At 44.4% G+C, this 23,644-nt stretch overlaps 1 long non-coding RNA gene across 1 annotated transcript in view; it reads right to left on the reverse strand.

Moving 5' to 3' along the window:
- Positions 1–5,035: 5,035 nt before the first annotated feature.
- Positions 5,036–23,644, reverse strand: part of LOC145722973 (uncharacterized) — a 42,439-nt gene continuing 23,830 nt past the window's right edge. The window contains exon 3 of the long non-coding RNA XR_014147581.1: positions 5,036–12,687. This is a non-coding gene — a long non-coding RNA (uncharacterized LOC145722973). The remainder of the gene's footprint in view (positions 12,688–23,644) is intronic.

Genomic DNA, 23,644 nt, shown 5'->3' on the forward strand with positions numbered 1-23,644 from the left:
ACTGGTGGTGCAGCTATCAACATTTCAAACGCACTTTCCTTCGGACCCAGCGACCGTGCTCCTGGAGTTACATCTGATCAGGATGAACTGACATCTGACAAGATCATTCCTTGCAGTATTGCCTGTGAGAGTAAAACATCTGGAAACCACCCAAATGTCCATGTCTGAGGGACTGGATAAATAAACCTACAGTTTATTCACACGCTGGAATAGCCTGTCCCTGTAAAAAAAAAATGTATATATATATATACATATATTTTTTTAAATGAGGAAGCTCCCTGTGAACTAAAATCAAAATATCTCCTGAACACATCACTAAGTGAAAACAGGGAAGTGCAAAAGTATGTTATAATGTGGGATGCTAACTTTGGGGTAAGAAAGTAGGAAATAGGAACATCGTTTCTGTGTTCTTGTGTCGGCGGAAAGACGTACTGAGAGGATACCAAAGAAACGAATGATGGCAGAGACTTGGGGTGGAGGCAAGAGCACGTGGCTGGGCAGTGGAGGAGCAGAATTTCTCAACACCTACCTTCACCGTTGGTTCCATTTTTGAACAATATGAATGAGGCGCCTGTTCCAAAAGATGAAGAAGATAAAAGAGGAGGGAGGAGGAGACACGGAAGGCTCAGAGAGAGAAAATGAAAAGGAAGGCCAGAAAGAAAATGAAGACAAAGGAGATGAGCATGGAGATGGAGAAGTGGACCACGTTCCTTGGAAAGGAGGGCTGGGTGAACTCTCTCCTCTGTAACTGTTTCTCAGGTTAGGAGAGCCACAGACAGAGGGGCAGAGGTAAAGAACATGGGTTTGGGAATAAAAGAGACCGTGGTTTGACCTTGGGGCTTCTGCCTTCTTGCTGGACCGATGAGTCCACCTCTCTGAGGCACAGTGTGCCTGATGGGGAAATGGGGAGAGTAGTCCTGACTTCCCGATGGTGTTGCGAGGACCCAATCAGGTAATATACATCCATAGAAAGTGCTGACTCATAGGAAATATGAGACATTCTTATTTTTATAGCTCTCAGGCAGCTATGTTGAAAGGTAAGAATTTAATTGTCCATGTAAACTCTTTTTACCGAAAATTCTCCCTGGAAAATGAAATTACTGTCTTCCAAATAAATACCGAGCCTTCTATTTCGGGATGCATTGCTGAGGGCTCTTTGCTCTGCTGTGCCTCCATCATTTAATTAGCCTCCATTAAGGATACAAAATGTCAAGGCACGTGCTTTACTCTCAACAAATGCAGCGTTGGGTTTTCCTCTCTCTTTCCATACTCCTCCCCCTCAGTCTTCTCTCTTCGTGTCATCTGTCCCCCTTCTCCTCTTTATTCATCTCCATTTTGTCTTCTACTTTCGCCTCCTTTCCTCTGGACCTCTGGAGTCACAAATGACCAGGATATTAAAAACAGAAGTGACCCGAGGAGACCAACAGTCCAATCCACTCTTGCTGCAAATCCAAGCCCAGAGAGAAGGAGGGTTCACCCACGGCCACAAAGTGGGAAGAGGGGAGGGGGCAAGGAGGAGTCCACCCAAGGTGGTGCCTACTTGTACTGTCCCTTCTCCAATGCCTTGTCTCGGCTATCGATCTGGTTCTGAGGGGCAGGAGAGCCTGGCAGTCATCGGCTCTCTTGCAGTGCACTGTTTAGGTCATTCACTCTATCCTTCAGAGCACAACCTTTGTAAGTGCCCAAGAGTGTGTTCTTGCAAATCAGAAGCCTTTTCTCCCAAGACTACCATCTCTCAGTTTCCTTTCTCTTGGCCATGTCTTTTAAAAAATTATCAAAGTGATACATGTGCACAATTAAAATCAAAGAGAATAAGTCTTGTGATGAAAAATGGTACCTTGAGCTCTTCCCTATTCTAGCATTCACAGCCCTGATTCTAAATCATATCATTATATCGTTATTTCTCAGTTTATTGATTTTAGATGTTATGTGCTGATTTCCTGCTCTGAAAAGGTACCGCATCCCCTTGGCACTCCCACCGTGGTTCTACTTCCTCCACCTTCTCCATATTGGCCATATCGATAGTCTGCATTTACAATATTATGGCCAGGAATTGTGATTTAATTCATTCCGTATACAAATTTTTAAATTTATTCCCCTGGATCTAATAATAGCTATCTTTTTTAGAGCCATTTTTTGTTTGCTTTGTTTCATTCTTCCTAAAATCCTCAACAGATCATGGAAACCTTCTGAATGTTATTGCTTACCTACATGACCAAAGATATGAGATATCTAACTTACCTATTTCGGTTTTTTTCTAGGCTACATCTCTCCTAAACCTTCAGTCTTCCGGCCTCAGGCTGGACCAGGAGCATCATCAGTGTTGTTTCAGATTCTCCTGTCTGGAGTCCACCACTTTCTCCTTGGAGCACCCTGTTTCAGTAGCACATCCGCTGATAACTCCCATGAAATCGTGCATGAGAGGTCAATATTTTTAGACCACGCATATCTGGCAAATGTCCTTATTCTACCTTCCCTTTGGATCAATAAATCAGTAAGTTGAGAATCACTTCTCCCTGGTCCTCTGGTTTCTATTATGGTTTTGAGAAGCCCCCATAAAATCTGGATTCTCTTGCCTTTGTATGGGACCTTCTTTTTCTTCCCTGGAAGCTTTTATTATCTTCTCTTCTTACTGGTGTTTTAGTATCTCGGCAATGTGCCTTAGTTAGGGTGTTTTTTCATTCATGGTGTTGGCCATTTCATGGATCTTTCCATCTAGAAAGTTATGTATTTTGTAGTTGAGATGTACACGTAAGATTTGCATGCTTAACCAAACTTCAAGAACAGGAAAGGAGGAGCCTATTTTGGAGCTCAAAAGCTAAAATGTGATCATCTCGGGGGCGCCTGGGTGGCTCAGTCTGTTAAGTGTCTGACTCTTGATTTCAGCTCAGGTCATGATCTCAGGGTTGTGAGATCGAGCCCAGCATTGATTTTAGATGTTATCCACTGATTTCTGCTTGTCCCTCTCCCTCAGTGCCTCCCCCCATTCAGCTCAGAGTCTGCTTGTCCCTCTCCCTCTGTGCCTCCCCCCACTCTCCCTCCCTCCCTCTCTCAAATAAATAAAATCTTTAAATAAATAAACAAATAAAAATTAAGGAGGGCACATACTGCATGGAGCACTGGGTGTTATACGCAAACAATGAATCATGGAACACTACATCAAAAACTAATGATGGGGGTGCCTGGGTGGCTCAGTCGTTAAGCGTCTGCCTTCGGCTCGGGTCATGATCCCGGAGTCCTGGGATCGAGTCCCGCATCGGGCTCCCTGCTCAGCAGGGAGCCTGCTTCTCCTTCTCCCATTCCCCCCGCTTGTGTTACTGCTCTCGCTGTCTCTCTCTCTGTCAAATAAATAAATAAAATCTTAAAAAAAAAAAAAAAAACTAATGATGTACTGTATGGTGACTAACATAACATAATAAAAATAAATAAACAAACACACAAATAAACAAACAAAAATAAAAATAAAATGTGAACACCTCGTACCTGTGTTCCCTCTCTTGAGGCAATACATGCTTCTAGAAGAGAGGGCAAAGGCAATAATTCTGTTTACCAAACTCAGTATCACTAAATTCTATCTTGCCTCCTTTACCTGGCTTATGGATCCTTACCCTCTCAGGTAGGTGGGTGTTCTTATCCCCATTTTACTGATGAGAAAAATCAAGACTCAGAACTTTCAAGTACCATTCCCTAAAATCCCACTGCTAACTCACATTTCAACCTGACTTGGCATCTTGCTGACCACAAATCTTTGTTTTATTTGCTTATTTATTTATTCATTTATTTATTTATTATTTATTTATTGGTGGAGACTAAGCCTCCATTTGAGACTGTTACAAAAATGCCAAAATTTCATAAATTTTCTGCTCTCTACATTAATTTCCTATCCCTTTGGAAATATTTAATATCCTGAAAATAACATTTGTTGATATAAAAAATACGAAAGTTTCTGTGGAGAAATTATAGTAAATTAAGGTGTTTCTGGAACTCAAAGACATTCACTGGATGTATTTTTTTCTGTCATTGCGGTACATATAAGAAAATGCTAATCATTGAAGGAAGCCAAATGAATCTACATGAAACATATATAATCATTCATTTTGTATGTTTATGTGTTTTTACAAATAAGGTCTACAAAGGCATATAATTACATAAATTATAAATTATAATTTTATTATAAATATAATGTATAAATTATAAATAAGCTGCGATTTTGGAAGATATGAATCTTGGGGAGTAGACAATGCTTGTATTCTTAGTCTAACCTGTAATATTTTTTAAAAAATTGAGGGTAGACAGACAACATTATTTGGACAGCTTCTGTGTGTCCTCTGGACGTCCATGTCATCATCAGGATATCTTTAAATCTCCTGACGTGACTTTTCATGGATCACTTCTAGATCCACGCCATGGTCACCAATGGACAATTTGCCTTGCAATCCTCATGTACTCAACCTCTTCTGTACCATGTCGGATGGATACATAACTCAGCCCCTCTCCTGCATTTCCACAGAGATCAGCTGACAGGAGACGTTTGTGAATTTGGCACATTTTCCTCAGGTTTTAGAAAAGTTGACATGGCAAAAACACCAAAAACCTTTGTTTGCATGATATAACACACTCACTCCTTTCTTCATCTTTGTCTACAACCAAACTCCATTTGGAGTTTGGAGAAATATTCATTTCTCTTTTTTTTAATTAATCGGGGTGTGATTGACATATAACATTATATTAGTTTCAGGTGGACGCCATCATGATTCGGTACATGTATACATTATGAAATGATCATCACAATGAGGTCTAGTTAACATTCATCACCATACAGTTACAGTTTTTTTTCTTGTGCTGAGACCTTTTAAGATCTACCCTCTTACAAACTTTCAAATATACAGTACTGTATTATTAACTGTATATGTACAGTCACAATGCTGTACATTATATCCCCAGGACTAACTTACTTTATAACTAGAAGTTTGTACCTTTTGACCACCTTTGCCCATTTCCCCTACCCCCAGCCCTCACCTCCAGCAACCCCCGATCCATTCTCTGTAGCTATGAGCTCAGTTTCTTAATTTTTTCTTTTCCCTTTTTTTTTTCATACAGTATTTGTCTTTTTCTGTCTGGCTTATTTCACTTAGCCCAATGCCCTCCAGGTCTATCCGTGTTGCTGCAAATGTCAGGATTTCCTTCTTTTTTATTACTGAATAATATTCTGTTGTGTGAATATATATGACACGTTCTTTATCTATTCATCCATTGATTAAATAAAAGCTCCTGTTCTTAATTATGATTCTGGAGTGCTCCTCCGGAGAAGTATAAAAGGGGTCAGGGAGGTAGGAAGGAGAGGACACCGGCTGCTAAAAGGAGACGTCGGTGTGCAGTTGGTGTTATACCCTAGACTTGAAAGTATTTTGCTTCCCATTTTCTCTCTTTCTGCACCTGTAGGGAGATGGTGAATCTCAATCTCCCATGTAGACTCAAATGAAAATCTAGGCTCCCTGAGCTAGAGAAAAATATTTTAAAGTTTTCTCCATAGAACACAGCAAAGATTAGTAATCTGTAGAATACCTTTTTAATGGACTAAAAGGTACGGCATTCTCCTGCCCATTTGATTCTAAGGCGATATTTTATTGGCACTGACCACTCCTCCAATAACCACAGGGGCAGAAAGAGAGTGCGCTGTTGGATCTCTTTCCTTTAAAAGAACAGATTTCTTTTGGGGGGTGACCTGGCTCTCCTTCATGTACACATGAACAGTAAACCAACAGCCAGCTGGATACCCGTGGGTTTTCGCCACCAGCGAGCTGTGATCCTTCTCGCTGATTCCCACTTAATCTACCTATTTCTTTTCCAATTTGGTGCTACAAAAGTCAACTAAGCATCGTGACTTCTCTGGTGACACAAGGGCCTCAAATGAAGAAGGACTACTCATTACCGTAACAGAAATCTGGAGAAAATGGATGTAAATATTTCCCTGATAAATGAAATCTTCAATTGGATTCTCTTTCCACAATTAAATTTGCTAGCTTAGCCTCCTGGTTTTGCAATGCAATGATTAATGCATTAAACTAATTAAACTCTAAGTAACTCTTCACATTTGTTTGCCTATTTTTTTTAGAAGCGCACACACAGAATTAGTCTGAACCAGAGGTGTAATTTATTTGTCTGTGATCTTGAGTCACTGAGTTCCCTCGGGGTATCTTTCCACTGGTTCTTTCTTAATCTCAACGGAGTATTTTTTTTTTTCAAAACATGTGATTTATTTAGAAACAGGTTACTCAGCAAGAACCCAAGGTGCTCCATGTTTTCTATTTCAGAATTTGCTCATATGACTTAAGAAACGTCAAAACTAGGTACTCTGTGCTTTTACAGCTCTGAATTGGTATGCGGTGGGGCATGTTGTTACTGTGCTTGCTTCGTCACAGAAATCAGAAATGGCCACCCTCTCTAGACGTGCCTGTCAATATTGGAAAGGTAAAGTGAGAATACAGGAGCGACGGTCTTCACACACCCTTTCAAGTCTGTTGAACTTCTTTTCAAGTTTTATGTTAATTCCAGTTATCATATAGTGCTGTACTAGCTTCAAGGGTACAATATAGTGATTCGACGGTTCCGTGCGTTACCCAGTGCTCATCACAACACATTGTTCTCTTTAATCCTCATCACCTATTTCACCCATCCCCTCCTCCTCCCCTCTGGTGACCATCAGATTGTTCTCTATAATTAAGAGTCTGTTTCTTGCTTTGTCTCTCTCTCTCCCTCTCTTTTTTTACCTTTGCTTGTTTGTTTTCCTTTTTAAATTCACATATGAGTGAAGTCATATGGTATTTGTCTTTCTCTGTCTGACATATTTCACTTAGCATAATACTCTCTAGCTCCATCCGTGTCCTTACAAATGGCAAGATTTCATTCTTTTTATGGCTGAGTAGCATTCCATTGTATATATATACCACATCTTCTTTGTCCATTCATCAGTCGATGGACACGTGGGCCGCTTCCATATCTTGGCTATTGTAAATAATGCTGCAACAAACAGGGATGCATATATCCCTTTGAGTTCATGTTCTTGCTTTCTTTGGGTAAATACCCAGTAGTTCAATTGCTGGATCATAAGATAGTTTTATCTTTAACTTTTTGAGAAACCTTCATACTGTTTTCCACAGTAGCTGCACCAGTTTGCACTTACACCAACAGTGCAAGAGGTTTCTTTTCTCTCCACATCCTCACCAACACCTGTTGTTGCTTGTGTTGGTGATTTTAGCCATTCTGACAGGTGTGAGGTGATATCTCATTGTAGTTTTGATTTGCATTTCCCTGATAATCAGTGATGATGAGTACCTTTTCATGTGTCTATTAGCCATCTGTATGTCTTCTTTGGGAAAATGTTTATTCAAGTCTTCTGCCCATTTTTTAGTTGGATTATTTGTTTTTTGGGTTTTGAGTTGTGTAAGTTCTTTATGTATTTTGGATACTAACCCTTTATCGGATATGTCATTTGCAAATATTTTCTCCCATTCGGTAGGTTGCCTTTTAGTTTTGTTTGTTGTTGCCTTTGCTGTGCAGAAGCTTCTTATTTTGATGAAGTCCAAATAGTTCATTTTTGCTTTTGTTTCCCTTGCCTCAGGAGACATTATCTAGGAAGAAGTTGCTGCAGCCAATGTCAGAGAGGTTACTGCCTCTGTTCTCTTCTAGGATTTTTATGGTTTTATATCTCACATTTAGGTCTTTAATCCATTCTTAATTTATTTTTGTGTATGGTGTAAGAAAGTGGTCTAGTTTCATTCTTTTGCATGTAGCTGTCCAGTTTTCCCAACACCGTTTGTTGATGAGACTTTTTCCCATCGCATATTCTTGCCTCCTTTGTCAAAGATTAATTGACTATATAATTGTGGGTTTGTATCTGGGTTTTCTGTTCTGTTCTATTGACCTATGTGTCTATTTTTGTGCCAGTGTGTGCCTGTTTTAATTATTACAGCTTTGTAATACAGCTTGAAGTCCAGAATTGTGATGTCTCCAGCTCTGCTTTTCTCTTTCAAGATGACTTTGACTATTTGAGGTCTTTTGTGGTTCCATACAAATTTTAGGATTGTTTGTTCTAGTTCTGTGAAAAATGCTATTGGTATTCTGATAGGGATTGCATTAAACGTGTAGATTGCTTTGGGTAGTATAGATATTTTAACAATATTTGTTCTTCCAACCCATAAGCACGGAATGTATTTCCATTTCTTTGTGTCGTCTTCAATTTCTTTCATCAGTGTTTTATAATTTTCAAGGTACAGATCTTTCACCTCTTTGGTTAGGTTTATTCCTAGATATCTTCTTATTTTGGGTGCAATTGTAAATGGGATTGTTTTCTTAATTTCTCTTTCTGCTGCTTCATTATTGGTGTATAGAAATGCAACAGATTTCTGTACATTGATTTTGTATCCTGAGACTTTACTGAATTTGTGTATCTGTTCAAACAGTTTTGGGGTGGAGTCTTTAGGGTTTTCCATATAGAGTATCATGTCATCTGCAAATAGTGAAAGTTTTACTTCTTCCTTACCAATTTGGATGCCTTTTATTTCTTTTTGTTGTCTGATTGCTGTGCCTAGGGCTTCCAGTACTATGTTGAATTAAAGTGGTAAGAATGGACATTCTTGTCTTGTTCCTCACCTTAGGGGAAAAGCTCATCATTAAGGATGATGTTAGCTGTGGGTTTTAAGTCTATTAAACTTTATGGCACGGCAGCATTAGATAATATGTTATCTAAAGTTCAAAACAAGTTTTCTTCCTAAACATTTACATAGGCTTTGGCCTTAAGCTAAAAGAAAATCAAAGATATACGTAATTATTAGAACCCAGATAGATACAAGACCACGGTTTTTTTCCAGACCGACAACTCTTCTAGAACATTCATGAAACTCTATGGTGCATGGCCACAAAGACACCAGAACTCAAGCTTCAGGTCTGCTACTACTTACCATGTAATGGTGGGTAAGCGACTTAACCTCTCTGGGCCTCAGTCTCCTGATGTATGAAATGGGGCCTGGTTGGCCCAACTCACAAGGTTGTGTTTGGATTCAAATGATTTAAAGCCTGTGGAGGCCCTTTGAGTGTGTGAGGTCGTCCTGCCACAGAGCATTGTTGTGTGGCTTTTTATTATTCTTAACGTCTCCTCAGAGAGGTCTGAAAAAGGATCGTGTGGTGCAGGGAGAAATTATCAGAGTGCCTAAAATTTTACTCTCAACTTTTCATTTCTCTTTCTGTGCATATTTGTGGAGGGTGCGATGCGTGTGGGTTTGATGGGAGACTCGCTTGCTCCTCATCGGTTCCAACCTTCTGGTTTGTCTTCCTGACTGTAAAGCCTGGAAAGCTGCAAAATACTGCCCAGATCCCTCGTGGCTAAGGGTCCACAGGTGTTCGAGCTTTGTGTATCAACCATGTTTCTCACTTCTGTAAACTTGACTCTGGCACATCTGCCCTACGTGTTCAGACTGAACAAGCCATAGCCTGACAGCCCAGTGATCTGCCTGAGCCACCTTGTCTCGGCCTGCCTCCCTTGTAGTGCCCCCTCTACCTTCCCCACGCACACCAGGAGGAGTCTTCTTGGGGTGGGGGGCACTTTCCAAATACAAACCAACCAGTCAGAGCCCATACCCCAACCACTCACCTCCTCTATGGGCAGTCACACTCCAGCCACTGTCCACCTGCTCTAATCACCCCAGGGTCAGGGGCCAGACAACCAGGGACAGCTCCCACGTCCCAGAGCCTGCAAAAAATTTCCAAACTAGCCAGCCCTAAGCCTGCTTACCCCACCTCATCTTCTCTTTCCTGCAGAAACCACAAGAAAGACTCTTATTCACATTTCCTCTCTCTTCCTCTGCCTCCCGGATGACCCCGTGCTTCCCGGGTGGTCCTGCATGGTATGCGCTTCTCTTGGGATCTGTGAGAAATAAGCTATCCTTTCGGTGGCAATCATTTCCTGATCTGTTGGCCTCACCCTACCTCCAATTTTCTATTAATACACTGTATTGTAAAACATCTGCAAGTCAGCTGCGCTCACAGGAGACTTGGAGTTGGAAGGTTAAGCGGGGAGTAGGTGGGCCATCCATCTGCCGGGCCACCCAGGTGCAGCGTGGCTCTGGAGCTCAAGTTCAACAGCAACTTCCTGCTCTCTGCTTTGCTGCTAAGGCTCTCTGTTCCCAGAGCCAAGGGATCCTGTGTTTGTGCTTCGTGGCCCCACCGTGCCCTGAGTGGTAGTGGGAGCGGCTACCTTGGCAGGCTCAGTCTGCACTGTGATCCTGGGGGCCTTGGCCATGTTCCAGTCTAGACTATATTCTTCCTGCTCTTTGTAAACACCTGATTCTCCAGATTAAATCTCTGTTCAGACTTTCTGTTATCTGTGACACAACCCTGCTCAATACAATATTTCATAGTAAATGTATCAGGCGGGATTCCGGTCAGGAGACAGAAGCCACAGGACTCATGTGAACAGAGAAAGGTAAATATGTAGAATTATTAAGTAACGCAGGATTCACTCCTCAGAGGGGTAGAAAAAACACTGAAGCATACAGAAGTAGCCAATGTAAGTGGCAGCCACTGTTTCCAGGGTGGGGGGAGCACATCTAAGGAAGCAACAGGGTTGGACAGGTTTCCCCTCCTCTCACCATGGCTGAGATCCGGACCTCAGTGCAAGGGGTGGCTGAGGCTTGCTGGAAGGTGAAGAGCTCACCAAGGGCCACAGGTCTGAGCAGGACACAGCCTGCCAAGGTGCCAGGAAAAATGGCTAGAAAGGCTCCTGCTAGGGAGCATCCTCAGGGTGTCCGCAAGACCGCAGGGTGTCCGTTAGTAACCTGGGCCACCAACAAAGCGGCCCGGAGGGAATGTGCTTTGCCATTTGCTGTTGGTGGGGAAGCTTCCTGAAGGCAGCCAGGGCATAGGTACAAGAGGAAAAGGCCCTGGTTCCAGAGAGAGAAGACCCTTCCTTTTGCAATGTTAACTCTCTGGGTCCAATCAGGAGAGAGAAGCCACCCAGTAATTTGAAACAGGCAAACTTTCATAAAAAGAATTACTAGCTGTAACGGGGGATGGGAATGAGAGAGTGGCTAGTGAGACGTAAAGAGAACTCTTTAAAAGTACAGGAAGCCCAGATATAAGAAGGAGCGATAGCTCTCGGGGTGTAACAGAGTGCCAAAGAAGCAAGTACGCCCCCACCGCGAGCTGGGATCCGCACCCTGCGAGTGACGTCATGGCTGCCGCAAGGTCAATAGCAGACATGTTGCTGTGGCGCCTCACCAGCAGAACTTGCTGGAAATCTGTCCTCTAAAGTACCCCCAGAAAGCTGTTCATGGGAGGTGTCTCAGTGGACTTCTTCCACTGCAAAGCCTTGTGAAGGGGATGCCAGGGGGGATTTGCTCACCTTCAAGTGCTGCTTGGCTGCCTGGCCCTGCAGGACGCAGATCCAGCTCCAGAATCACAAAGCAGCTCAGAGAAGGGAAGATTTGGTGATAGGAAGTACTAAATCGATCACTGATAACGGTCTACCCCTTCAGCTACTTGGCTTCTAAATGCATTCTTTTACACACACTTGAACTTTTGCACTTACCCCTTCCCTGCATGAGGAGGTGCAATCACCATGGTACCCATCACGGGGTATGTCATTACTCTGATTCAGTCATGCTGCCACCGAATATTCTGTCACCTAAAGACTAAATGATAAAGTGAATTCGTATATGAAATAATAATGGAAGGAGAAGAGAGAAGAAGACACACGTAACAACATATGCATCTAAGCAAAGAGAAAAGAGGCAGAGCTACTTCAGCCCTCCTTTATGTCACTGGTCACAGGCTGTAACTTGTACCTATGGCTTCCTCCTTCCACCTCTCATTCCATATTTCCCTTGCCCTCAGCCAGAACCGCAACGGGTCGCTTACATCATAACCTGGTAAAATGACCCAAAACTTCATTGGCAAAATGGTCTGAATCCTAACTAGTTCTTCTCTCCTTTTTTGTGGGGGGAGGGGGAGAGGTCTGTAGTTTCCTATAAACTTCCACTATGAGGCATGGAAATATTTAGAGTTACCCGAGGAATCCCCTGGGTTCCAGACGTCATTCTCGTTGCCCCATTGGGCAGCAGCAACTCAATCTCCCCTCAGTTATTGGGACCGATCACTCCAGCCAGCAGAGTGACCTCTTCTTCTACCCAGTGACTAGGGGCATAATAAGCCCAAAATAGTCCAGTGGCAGTCACATCATACCACTTAGTGAAACCATCGTTGTGTCCAATGGTGGAAGCATTAGCCCTTGGACTATGATCTCCAAACTAACAGAGCTCAGGGATGCTGGGACAAGAAGCAAACTTTCTGTGAGTGGGTTACTAGTGACAACGGAGAGAAGAGCAACTCTACTTCCATTTCTTGATTCCTAGATCCACGGATCTTAGCAAAAGAGAAACACCCCTTAAGACAGAATCCCATTCTTTGGTGTGTTGTGTCCCAAATGGCATTCCAACAGAGTCTTCATGAAGCCATTCCACCTTTCAGTTCGGCTAGCCAGCTGCTTCCTGGTGATGGAGTATGTGGTTAATTCCATGGCAGGAGACCATTACCACACTTCCCTCATTGTGAAGTGATTTCCTTGATCAGAAACAATGCTGTGCAGAATACCACGACGGGGAACGAGGCCTTCCAGAGTCCACAATGGCAGCCCTGTCAGAGACAATACAGATAAGCAAGGCATGGCGGTATTAGGGCAGGGTGATTTCATGACCCCCCCCCCACTTGCCTATTTTGTTCCTCTCTCCTGGAATGCCTTCTTCAACTTCTACCACCCTTTTAGGTTCTAATCACTCTCTCTCCGGCACATTCCTGTTCCTCTCATTATCTAAGGCTCCAACAGAACGTTTCTCCTTAGCCCGATGGTTGATGATCGTGCCTTCATGGAAGGAGTAGTGTAATATCATTCTTCAGTTGGGGGAGAGGAGAAAGAAGCAAGGAAATAGCAGTGTAAACCCACCAGGCTCCCCCGATCAGTCCGAACGCAGGCAGGAAGTGCGAGATGGGCAGGGTTGGCAGGACTGAAAAACATCTGTCCTCTCTATGGGGTTGGCTCTTCTCATAAGAACTTGTCCCTAGTTTTTGTTGTTGTTTTTGTGTTTGTCTGGGTATTGGTTTGGGTTGTGCTTTTATTTTGTTGTTCCAGTATGGGTCCAGAAAATAAGGAAATAGGAAAAGTGGCATTTCAGGGGTTACATTAGAATCTTCCTCTCCTAGCTCAAAAACACATTCAGGTTCTTCACATGTGTATTGTTCTAATCATTCTTAGGGGTCAGCAGGCTCACATGTTAATATTATACCTATTTTTCCATTAAGAAAACCAAGGCAAAGTGAACTAAGGGGCTTGCGGGAGCCTCACTGGGAGTTACCCCTAAGGCTCATTTGAGCTCAACATTTTCCCACGTTTTTTTAATAATCTATACCCACAAAAGAGCATTGCCCTTCCATGTCATATCACATCTGTATAGCGTTATAATGATATGAACCAGATCAGAAACAGGTCATCAGCCAACACTGCTCATCAGCATAGACCTGGTATCTGGGGAACATTGCTGCTGGTTGTGACATTTCTCACTCATTTGTAACCCACGTCAGCTGATGTCACCATCACCCTTAACACCTAAATTACACAGGCCTGAATCCCTATCCCAGAACTTGTCCAAGTTCAGTGTCATCGCCAGGGTTTTTCCTGGTTCCTCTGGTCCTGAGCCCATGCACTCGCCAGGTGAATTCAGGCTGTGGTGTATCCTGCCCGTGCACACAGCCCCCACTGGGCCCAGTGTGGATCTGGCCCTTCCTGGATCTCCACCAAAGAAACAGCACGCACACAGAGCCTCTGTGTCCCCAACACATTTCCTGAAGACGTGAGGAGAGGGAGGAAGTTTTCATCCAAATAAAGTCAACGCTCCTGTTCCTAATGTTCTTTCAGCTCCTCCAAGACCAGGCCGTGCCGACCAGCTGCACCCTCCCGGGCCTGCTCCCTGGGCGGCACCAGCTCAGTTCAGCTCTTTTCTCCCCATTTACATCATTCCTTCCTTTGCAATTGCTTCCAGGAGCTCTGAATTCCTCCCATCCTATTTCGTAGAGCATCTCTTCGGCTCTCCCAGCCCTGATGCCCAGATCAGCCCTGAGCCCTTCTGGGCAAATCCAAATCAAGATGCTTGGCCGAAATAATTTTTTCATTAATAGCACAACATTCCGTGTTTACTCTCTAACATGTCCTTTAAGAGAATCCACCCTCCTCAAAAAAACAGGTTGATTTGATTTCAAACAGCAATTTGTTTCTTTTTTTTTTAATATGCTGTATTTATTGAAGGAGGGCCAGGGAGACCCCCACTTGGAAAGACTTTACATTTCAAGCTGGTTCGATTGATGAGAGTATTTTAAATCAAGTAAATGAAGATTTCCAATCCATTCGACCCCTACTCCCAGCAATTAATACAAAGTAGTGGGATTTGCTTAACTACTTTACAGGTATCTTTCTTTTTTCAAGATGGGACAGCTAAAATCAAATGATCTTGAAGGAGTGATGAAGATGTTCAGGATAAAAGAAGGGGTGAAAGAAAGTAAACTTCCTGTACCTCCATACTGCATGTGTGTCCGGGTCTCCCTCCCAGGGGATTCGGGCCCTGCGGATTGATCCCGAGTCACTTGTCATTCCTTATCTCGCCCTGTGCCTCTCCATAGACTTCCTGAACACTTCCTGCCAGGGCATCCATCTCTCACAATCCAGAAACAGTTTCTTCAGTTTCACTGTGAGTCAGCCTACTCCCCAAAGTCCCCAAATGGGTTTCTCAAACTGGCACATTTTAGGTGTCAGTTTTCCCAATAGACACCAGACCTCATTAATCTGCAGTGGTCACTCCACAGGACATATTTGCTTTGCTGCATGACTCTCAAAGCATTCCTTCTTACCTTTCCAAAAAGAAAAAAAAAGAAAGTCAAATTGTGTCTAAGCCAACTAGTACACTGTTCTGCTTTCCATTCCTGGTTTCTTTTCCCCTCTCAATGAAGCTTTTATCTCTGCTCTTGAGGCTAATGGCCCCAAATTAGTGCCAAGTATCCTATTTAAGTCACTTTTAAAATAGCAATAATGGAATTGGAATGTAGCTTTTACCAGGAGGAGGAGGAGAAGAAGAAGAGGAAAAGGAGGAAGAGGAAGAAGAAGAAGAAGAAGAGAAAGAGGAAGAAGAAGGAGATGAACGAAAGAAAAAAGGAAAGGGAAGAAAAGGAAAGGAAAGGAAAGGAAAGGAAAGGAAAGGAAAGAAATGTCAAGAAATTGGACATTAAGGCAGGCCAGCTTTAAGTCACACCAGAGTCCTTTTTTCTCTCCCACAGACACAATTTCCATCCCGAAGGCCGTTCTCCATCAGTGGTCTATTGCTTTCAGGCTAGCTTTGTGTGGAAAACAAGTAATTTAGGGGTACCATAAAAGCTTATTGATTACCAATGGTCCACTCTGTGGTAGGTACTTAGGCAAGGAGAAAGAAGGAAAAATATAAATAAGCCCCAAGTTTACTTCTGCAGAAATAAATGGACCAAATACCAATATGGCACCTTCCCAGCCCAGATCATTTCTTGCACTCATTAAAATTCAAAAGCAGTGATCCAAGTGAGGCCTGGAGGAAACTTCCAGAGTCTTGCTAATGGATCTCTCTAGCCTCCCTCTCCACCTCCAGCAAAGGCTCTGGGAGGGAAGAAGGGGAGGGAAGTCATGGCTCTCAAACTGGAGCGGGCATCAGAATCACCTCCGAGGCCTGGGAAACCACAGCTCACTCAGCCCCACCCCCCAAGGTCAGGCCAGCCCAATAACTTGCATTTCTAACCAGCTCCTGGTGATGCTCATGCTGCTGGCCCAGAGATCACTGAGAACCACTGGTTACGAAGCAGTAAACAGTAGTGGTTAAGAACAGAGACTCTGCAAGTCAGAGTGCCCTGATCCAAATCCTTTCTCCCTTACTGGTGCCTCAGCGTCCTCACCTGTAAAATGGGAATTAGGGCTACAATCCTACTGCTTAGCATTGTCAAGAGAACTGAATGCATTTACATGGATAAAGCACTTGGAATAATACCTGGTACATGGTAAGAACCATGTAGAAGTATTAGCTAATATTATAAATTTTTGAATTTAGATGATCGTATTATTTATTCAGTGACCCCAGTCGGGCCGAGAGTAAGCAAAGCTGCTCTGCCAACTGTCTTGTAAGTGAGCCAGCAATCTCCTTTCAGCTGTTTGCTGTTAGACTGAGATTAGTCAACCCATAGCTGGGCCTCAGTTTCCTCACCCATAAAATGGGAGGGTTGGATAGTCGGTTTCAAGGTTCCGGTTAACATAAACACAAAGTGATTTCTGTAGCACTTTGAATGTCCCTGGGTTGTAAACTACACCCAGCCACACCTTCTTTTTTAACTTTCCAATGTAACAGGTGTCTGAGTCCTATACCAGTTAGCGAACTTGCTTCTCTGCTTCTCTTCTCTTTGCCGGGCGTATCTCCTGCCTCCCCACTTGGTTGTGGCGGAAGGAAGGGAAAGGGAAAAGGAGCTGAGTCGGACGCTATACAGGCCCATTCCGTAATCCTTAGGGCAGCCCTAGGGGGCAGGTGGCATTGCCCTATTTTGCAGATGGGGCAGATTTTAAGGAAAGTGAGCCAAGGAAGATCGTAATGGGCGCAGAGTTACCCAGCTAGGAGGCAACAACGCGGCAATCTGAGCCCTGGTCAGAGGCCTCAGGGAGACGCTGAGGGGTGGTGAGGCAGGGGGACAAATAGGCCCAAACGAACACACCAGAATGCCCCCAGAGGGTCCAACAAAACAGAGTGGAACTCTTGACACGTGGCTGCCAAACCAGTTCTCAGAGGCTATTTGATGCAATCATCCCAGATCCCACCATTCAGCAAGGGGCAGCCACACCCCTCTTCTCTGCCCCAAAAGCTCCACAGGAGAACATGGGGTGACCAGTTGCCCCTCCCTGTAATTCCTTCTGCACAGCTGTTCCCCTGCTTGAGGTCAGGAAGCTCAGCACTTCCTCTCCAAGCCTGTGCCCCCCGGGGGAATTATTCATCCGTGAAGGCCTGGCCCTCACCACCCCTCCAGGGGATTTCTGTGGCCTACACCCTCACCCTGCAGTGACCCTCCCTCCCTGTCCCCCCATCCCCAGCACCCCACATGTTTCTACCGTAGCATCCGAGACCCTTTACAGCATGCTTTCCTTCCCCTCTCTGGCCCTTATTATGGGCTAAATTGCATCCCACACACACAATTCACATGTGAAACCCTAACCCCAAGGGGAAATTAGGGTTAAGTGAGATCATTAGCATGGGCCCCAATGCATCATGACTGGTGTCCTCATAAGAAGAGGGGGATCAGGACACAGACACACACAGAGGGAAGACTGTGTGAGGACCAAGGGAGAAGGTGGCATCCACAAGCCAAGGAGAGAGGCCACAGAAGGAGCCAACCAACCCGCTGACACCTTGATCTTGGACTTCCAGCCTCCAGAACTTGAAGAACTGAAATTTCTGTGGTCTAAGCCGCCCAGCTCATGGTATTTGTTACAGCAGCCCCAGCAGACCAATATCCCCACCCCCAACAAATGTAAGAACACCTTGTCATCTCAGAGATCAGCACTGTTCATCCCAGAAGTCCTCATGCCCGGGATAGTCCCTGGTTCCTGGGAGGCCTTCAGTAAATGCATGTTGACTAAATCAATGGATGTGTCCATATATACACATGTATACATATATACACTGTATATACACTGTCCTGATGTTTCGATAAAGCCCTATTATGTCCCTCACCTGATATGAGACACGTGATGAACAGTTCCCTCACCCCTGCCCAGAGCTATGCTTGCAAAAATAACAGGCAAAAGGGGTTGGCTGAAAACACACAAGTGTTACTTTTGCTGAATGCGGGAACAATTTTGAAAGAGCAGTCCCTGACAGCCAGATGCTGGCCTGGCCACGCGATTCTCCTCCTGAACATAAGCCTTGGCTGGTACAGGACACCAACCCCAGATGTCACTCTGAAACCACAATAAGATGAGAGAAAGCAAGGCTACTTCATAATTTCACCTAAGCTCAGATAAAAACAAGGTCACTGTACCACCCACAAAAATACTCTCCCCAAGGCTCCTCTATGGGCTAAAATGAGTGACTGCTACTTTGTCAATTACAGCTTTGGGTTGTTTTAGTCTCCCCTCCCCACAAAGATTTATTAAGGTGCCCAAAGAATTGCTACCACTTTCTGACAGCATCCAACCTCCAACCAATCTCTAGAGCCAATCCTGGCTTCCCTATCATGCAACCAGATCCCCAATCCCATGAGGGTCTTTCTAACACCCTCCTACTGAGATCCCCAGGTTCCTCACAGTGAGGTTCTCACTGTGGCTAGTAGTGAGCCCCACTTGTCCAAGTGCAAGTGTGCCCCTGGTGGTCTTGGGCCTGGGCCCTTTGACAATGCTGTTCAATTGGCTTTTGTTTGATGCAGTGGGATATGCTAAAAAGCCAAAATTTTAAGAAGGGGTGTCAAGAGGAAGATGAAGTGGAGCCATTAAAGATTAAGAAGAGAGCTTTGGCAATTTCCAAAGGGAGAGACAGGTTTGGAAGGCATATTAAAGAAGGTTGCCTCTGTGGGAGCAACCCTTTCCTCCACCTCCCAACAAAACCTGCAATAGTGTTGGTACCATTTGTTAAACTCTTGAAACTGGGTCTGGGGTTGGGATAGAGAGGGTCTGAGTCTTACAACACCTGGCTGAAGAAACTGGACTATAAGCTGATACCTCAAGAGAGGTGAGTGGCCCCCAAAACTATCTCTTGGGTTACCCAGACTTCCTCTCCACCAGTCTGCTAAGGTCTACAGAACAATTTGATAATGATAAGAATAATTTAGTCCCCACAGCGTCCTATACAGTGTGATGGCCATGGTGGGTTCTCAAGACTGATTAAGGGACATCTGTCCCACCGTTCCAGGAAACCATTCAGCCTTCTAAGAAAGGTGATCATGGGACCCACCACTATTCTACCGATGGCTGATGGAATTAACACTGGGCTTCTAGACTCTGGGCAGCCAATCTATAGGCTGGCTAGTGGTCCATGAAGTGATCCTGACCTGAGGGTTTGGGGGACGAGGAATGACAGTGGCGGATGGATAGATTCTGGTCCTTTTGTGGGCAGTTGTATGTAAAATAGATAGAAGACAGCATGAGTGAATTTGTTTTTTGTAGGGCTGCTGTAACAAAGTACCACAAATTGGGTGGCTTCACAGAAATGTACTGTCTCTTCGTTATGGAGCCCAGAAACCTGAGATCCAGATATTGGTAGGATTGGTTCTTCCCAAGGGCTGTGAGGGATGAATCTGCTCCAGGCTTCTCTCCTGGGCTTGTAGAAGGACATCCTCATGTTCAATGATGTTCTCTCTGTATGTATTTCTCTGTATCCAAATTTCCCCTTTTAATAAGGGTATCAGCCATATTGGATTAGCACTCACCCTGATGATGTGGGAGGTCACCCAATTTAACTTGACTTCCTCTGTCTCCAAATAAGTTCACACTCTGAAGTACTGGAAGTTAGGATTTTGACATAGGAATTTGAGGGGATATAATTCAGCCTGTAACAGTGAGTAACTGAATGGATACCAAAGCAGACATTTGAAAAACATTATTTTGGGGGTGCCCCGGTGTCTCAGTCAGTTAAGCGTCTGACTCTTGATTTTGGCTCAGGTCATGATCTCAGGGTCATGAGATCCAGCCCCAGGACATACTCCACACTCAGTGAGGAGTCTGCTTCTCTCCCTCTCTCCTCCTCTCCCTCGGCTCCTCCCCCTGCTCACGTGCACATGTTCTCTCTCTCTCTCTCTCTCTCTCTCTCAGATAAATAAATAAATAAATCTTTGAAAGACGTTATCTTGTACAGTCCCTTTCAAACTGTAATGTACCCATGAGTCATCTGAAGACCTTATTAAATACAGATTCTGATTCAGTCAATCTTGTGTGGGCCCTAGGATTCTGTATTTTTTTTTTAAAGATTTTACTTATTTATTAAAGAGAGAGAGGGCATGAGCAGGGGGAAGGGCAGAGGCAGAGGGAGAAGCAGATTCCCCACTGAGCAGGGAGCCCAAAGTGGGACTCCATCCCGGGATGCCGAGATCATGACACTTAACCCACTGAACCACCCAGGTGCCCCAAATTCTGCATTTTTAAAACAAATGGCAAGATGATGCTGATGCTTATGCTGGTGGTCTATGAACCACTCTTTGAGTGTGGAGGGAATAGGACCTCTCCTAGGATCATTCTTCTCCTTTTGAAGAAGACTTGCTGATGAGTAAGACTGGCCAATTCTCTATAGTTCCTTGTGTTCTGTGAACTCAGGGCAGCAGTCTTCAACCTTCACAGCACATTGGACTCACCTAGGGAGCTAGGACAAAGTCCTCATGGTCCCACCTCCTAGAGATCCAGATTTGTCTGGGATGGGCCTCAGGATTTTTTAAAAAGTCCCCCAGGGAAGAATGAAGGGGGGGAAATCAGAGGCGGAGACGAACCATGAGAGACTATGGACTCTGAGAAACAAACTGAGGGTTCTAGAGGGGAGCGGGGTGGGGGGATGGGTTAGCCTGGTGATGGGTATTAAAGAGGGCACGTACTGCATGGAGCACTGGGTGTTATACGCAAACAATGAATCATGGAACACTACATCAAAAATTAATGATTTAATGTATGGTGATTAACATAACATAATAATAACAAGTCCCCCAGGTATTTCTTCCATTGCTTTCCAGGGTATCCTTTCCACAGGTCATATATTTACATTTTAACAGGTGCACTTGTTCAGTAAGTGACCCTAACTGTGAGAATTTCAGCCACCAATTTCAACGGTGAGAAAATATCTGTGGACCTACAAGTCTTTTGTTCTCCCAGTAACAGAATGAGGTCATTTTAGTGCTTCGTGAGATCAGCCTTACCTCAAAGTGTAGGGGGCTGAGACATAGGCTATCTTGTCAGTTCCCTTATTTAGAACAGAGACATTTACTCATTTTCCAAGAAAGCACTAAGTTGTGCTCAAAGCAAGAACTAGCTCCCACCCTATACAACACCTGTAATCCTCAAAAGACAGGAAATGGTCTTTCCACTGTTGGCGCTTTAGCAAAACGAGGATGTCTGGATGGAAGTGGGCCTTCTGCCACCAGTTCTCTAGGGACCATGACCCACTAGGACAGTCCCAAGACCAGGTGCTTGAAAATCATCAATATTAGCCTACGTGGGCCTGTTAGTGTCAGCAGGGGAGGCAAGAAGCTGAGATCTGGGGAAATAGGATAATGGCATTTCCAAGAAGAGTGGCTTTGAAAAATCATATAGAATTTGAAAAAAACAAAACAAATAAAAACAAAATGTGCCCCTATTAGCCTCTTTATCCAAGGGTATAACATCCGAGCACTAAGTCCCGAACACTGTATTATCTAGAACCCACGTTAACTGCCCACAGACGACTGCCTCTCCCCCTGACCATGAGTCCCTTCTTGTCAGGCCATGTTATCTGCCTCAGAGAGTCTCCAGTACCCAGCACAATGCTTAGCACGTGGCAACATGACAGGAGGGCAGGGTGTCTGCAGGGTCCCTGCTTTATTCCAGCACACGGCACATAGAGGAGTTCAGCAAGTATTTGATGAATGAGCATCAGGTCACTGAGAACCCAAAAGTCAAGTTCTCACTATCCAGAGGTGTGCCCTACCCTGTATCTTTTCAGATGATTTCATTTACGCAGATTGATGCAGCTTCAGCAGGAAAGAGGATGGAAAGGGTGCGAGGTGGTTGCTGTGAGAGGCAGGGATGGTGAGTCATCTTCAACCTTGAACTTCCCTTTTCCCCTGAAGACAGTCTAGGCTCCAACAGCATGGCCACCTAGTTTCCTGCCCACCACTGAGATCTGAGAGTCGAGAATCCAAGCCACCTTTCTATAAAGTGGTGTTTTTTTAATAAGATGACTGAAGTGTCCTTGTTGACACAGCTCCTCTGTCTTACATTTCAACTGCTTCCCACGCAGTTCTGCCCTAATGCTCCCAGCCTTGCCCTCAAGTGACTGTGAAAGCTGTCTTTTTCCAAATGAGGACCCAGCGCATTTTTGCCACTGGCAGGCACCCTTGGGCCAGACCTGCGCATCCTAAATAAATTCAGAATAGCTCAGCTGATATTTTGGAAACTGATTAGTAACCTGATGTTTGCTCAGCTCAGCTCTTAAGTTGAAATCTACTCATATCAATCAACTAGTAGTTATGGAATATCAGTTGGGAGTTCAGGACTCTGCTAGGTCAAAAGAAAGCAGAAAAGCATTTTTCTGGTGGTCCCTACCAGAAAGCATTTTCCCCCTTACCTGAGCAGGCTGGGTAATGCTGAGGACAGCAGCTAGGTGGTTCACTGTGCAGTGTAGGTGCTGAAGGTAAAAGCCGTCGAAGGATGGGGAGATGACTAGGAACCACGGCAGGTGGAGGAGGTGGGGTTGGGACTTGAGCAGGGTAAGCACCGAAAGGGGGAGTCACGGGGTGTGAGGATGACGTGGGCACAAAGGCACAGAGGCAGGAAAGTCATGCTATCTCAGGCCACCTCCCAGAGTCCGGCCGGTCTGGGCAGCGTATGTATGTGAGTGTGTGCTGGGACAACTGGTCAACAGGGTTACCCAGCTGGGTGGGGCCAGCTGACAGTGGACGTGCAAAGCCTTGAAGCACAAAGCAGGGCGGATAATGCAGAGAGACTGGTCAGGAGACAGAATAGGAGCAAGCAGAGACACTAATCAGAGAGGAGTAGGGCAGGCATTAGGAGGTGCCGGCCTGGCCTGGGATAGCGGGGTGGGGATGGGAAAGAAAGGACAACTCCAGGGTCAGAATGGCAGGATCTGGTGCAAAGGATGGAGAAAAGGGAGGCTTTCGGTAAAAGAGGTAAAAAGTTTTGACTCTGCTAGGTCCAACATTTCGGGCAAATTCTCGTGACATGAAAATTAGCTGAAGTGTTATTCTCTTCCTTTTTTTAAAAAAAAATTTTTATTCTTTTGAAAAATTGTGCTAAAATATACATGACATAAAATTTACCATTTTAACCATTGTTCAATCGTATGGTTCAGTGACAAGGACATTCACAATGTTGTATAACTGTCTCCCCCATGCATCACCAGAACTTCATCTTCCCAACATGAACTTCTCTACTTAATTAATCACTAATTCCCCATCCCCCTCCCCCAACCCCTGGCAACCTCTCTTCTACTTTCTGTCTCTATGAATTTGATTACTTAGGGAACCTTGTATGAGTGGGACTATCCAGGATTAGTCTGTTTGTGTCTGGCATAGTTCACTTAGGAGGATGTCTTCAAGATCCATCCACATTGTAGCACATGTCAGAATGTCCTTTCTTTTTAAGGCTGAATCACATTCCACTGCATGTATAGGCTACATTTTCTTTGTCCACTCACCCCTTGATTGATATTTGGGTTGCTTGCACCTCCGGGCTATTGTGAATAGTGCTGCGGGGACCGCAGTTGTACAAATATATCTGTTTGAGCCCCTACTTCCGATTTCTCTCTCCGCTCATGTTTTCCTGTAAGCAGACCAAATCACTTCAACATCTTGC

Source organism: Leptonychotes weddellii, chromosome 8 (genome assembly GCF_054177405.1).
Source record: "Leptonychotes weddellii isolate Sample4059 chromosome 8, ASM5417740v2, whole genome shotgun sequence".
In the NCBI taxonomy this organism is placed as follows: domain Eukaryota; kingdom Metazoa; phylum Chordata; class Mammalia; order Carnivora; family Phocidae; genus Leptonychotes; species Leptonychotes weddellii.